The sequence below is a fragment of the Leuresthes tenuis genome, unplaced genomic scaffold (genome assembly GCF_036924035.1).
Source record: "Leuresthes tenuis unplaced genomic scaffold, fLeuTen1.0.hap1 SCAF_3, whole genome shotgun sequence".
In the NCBI taxonomy this organism is placed as follows: domain Eukaryota; kingdom Metazoa; phylum Chordata; class Actinopteri; order Atheriniformes; family Atherinopsidae; genus Leuresthes; species Leuresthes tenuis.
The window spans coordinates 1,221,835-1,224,433 of NW_027325357.1; positions in this window are offsets into that span (position 1 = coordinate 1,221,835).

Consider the following 2,599-nt stretch of genomic DNA (forward strand, 5'->3'; position numbering starts at 1 on the left):
GGATCGTTAGTTACAGTTAGTTATATCTAAACTAAACCTGTTGGTTACAGTTAGTTATATCTAATCTAAACCTGTCGGAATGTTAGTTACAGTTAGTTATATCTAATCTAAACCTGTCGGATCGTTAGTTACAGTTAGTTATATCTAACTAAACCTGTCGGATCGTTGGTTACAGTTAGTTATATCTAATCTAAACCTGTCGGATCATTGGTTACAGTTAGTTAGATATAACTAAACCGGTCAGATCATTAGTTACAGTTAGTTATATCTAATCTAAACCTGTCACATCATTGGTTACAGTTAGTTATATCTAAACTAAACCGGTCAAATCGTTCGTTACAGTTAGTTATATCTAACAAAACCTGTCGGATCATTGGTCACAGTTAGTTATATCTAACTAAACCGGTCAGATCGTTAGTTACAGTTAGTTATATCTAAACTAAACCGGTCAGATCGTTAGTTACAGTTAGTTATATCTAAACTAAACCTGTTGGATCGTTAGTTACAGTTAGTTATATATAAATTAAACCTGTTGGATCGTTAGTTACAGTTAGTTATATCTAAACTAAATCTGTCGGATCGTTGGTTACAGTTAGTTATATCTAAACTAAACCATTCAGATCGTTAGTTACAGTTAGTTATATCTAATCTAAACCTGTCGGATCGTTGGTTACAGTTAGTTATATCTAACAAAACCTGTCGGATCATTAGTTACGGTTAGTTATATCTAATCTAAACCTGTCGGATCGTTGGTTACAGTTAGTTATATCTAACTAAACCTGTCAGATCATTAGTTACAGTTAGTTATATCTAATCTAAACCTGTCACATCATTGGTTACAGTTAGTTATATCTAAACTAAACCGGTCAGATCGTTAGTTATAGTTAGTTATATCTAATCTAAACCTGTCACATCATTGGTTACAGTTAGTTATATCTAAACTAAACCGGTCAGATCGTTAGTTATAGTTAGTTATATCTAACAAAACCTGTCGGATCATTGGTCACAGTTAGTTATATCTAACTAAACCGGTCAGATCGTTAGTTACAGTTAGTTATATCTAAACTAAACCTGTTGGATCGTTAGTTACAGTTAGTTATATATAAATTAAACCTGTTGGATCGTTAGTTACAGTTAGTTATATCTAAACTAAACCTGTTGGATCGTTAGTTACAGTTAGTTATATCTAACTAAACCTGTCGGATCGTTGGTTACAGTTAGTTATATCTAATCTAAACCTGTCGGATCGTTAGTTACAGTTAGTTATATCTAATCTAAACCTGTCACATCATTGGTTACAGTTAGTTATATCTAATCTAAACCGGTCAGATCGTTAGTTACAGTTAGTTATATCTAAACTAAACCTGTTGGATCGTTAGTTACAGTTAGTTATATATAAATTAAACCTGTTGGATCGTTAGTTACAGTTAGTTATATCTAAACTAAACCTGTCGGATCGTTAGTTACAGTTAGTTATATCTAACTAAACCGGTCAGATCATTATTTACAGTTAGTTATATCTAACTAAACCGGTCAGATCATTAGTTCCAGTTAGTTATATCTAATCTAAACCTGTCAGATTGTTCGTTACAGTTAGTTATATCTAAACTAAATCTGTCGGATCGTTGGTTACAGTTAGTTATATCTAAACTAAACCATTCAGATCGTTAGTTACAGTTAGTTATATCTAATCTAAACCTGTCGGATTGTTAGTTACAGTTAGTTATATCTAAACTAAACCTGTCGGATCGTTGGTTACAGTTAGTTATATCTAACAAAACCTGTCGGATCATTAGTTACGGTTAGTTATATCTAATCTAAACCTGTCAGATCGTTGGTTACAGTTAGTTATATCTAATCTAAACCTGTCGGATCGTTAGTTACGGTTAGTTATATCTAATCTAAACCTGTCAGATCGTTGGTTACAGTTAGTTATATCTAACTAAACCGGTCAGATCATTGTTTACAGTTAGTTATATCTAACTAAACCGGTCAGATCATTAGTTACAGTTAGTTATATCTAACTAAACCTTTCAGATCATTAGTTACGGTTAGTTATATCTAATCTAAACCTGTCAGATCGTTGGTTACAGTTAGTTATATCTAACTAAACCTGTCAGATCATTAGATACGGTTAGTTATATCTAATCTAAACCTGTCAGATCGTTGGTTACAGTTAGTTATATCTAATCTAAACCTGTCGGATCGTTAGTTACGGTTAGTTATATCTTATCTAAACGGGTCAGATCGTTAGTTACAGTTAGTTATATCTAACTAAACCTGTCGGATCATTAGTTACGGTTAGTTATATCTATTCTAAACCTGTCAGATCGTTGGTTACAGTTAGTTATATCTAAACTAAACCAGTCAGATCGTTGGATACAGTTAGTTATATCTAACTAAACCTGTCAGATCATTAGATACGGTTAGTTATATCTAATCTAAACCTGTCAGATCGTTGGTTACAGTTAGTTATATCTAATCTAAACCTGTCGGATCGTTAGTTACGGTTAGTTATATCTTATCTAAACGGGTCAGATCGTTAGTTACAGTTAGTTATATCTAACTAAACCTGTCAGATCATTAGTTACGGTTAGTT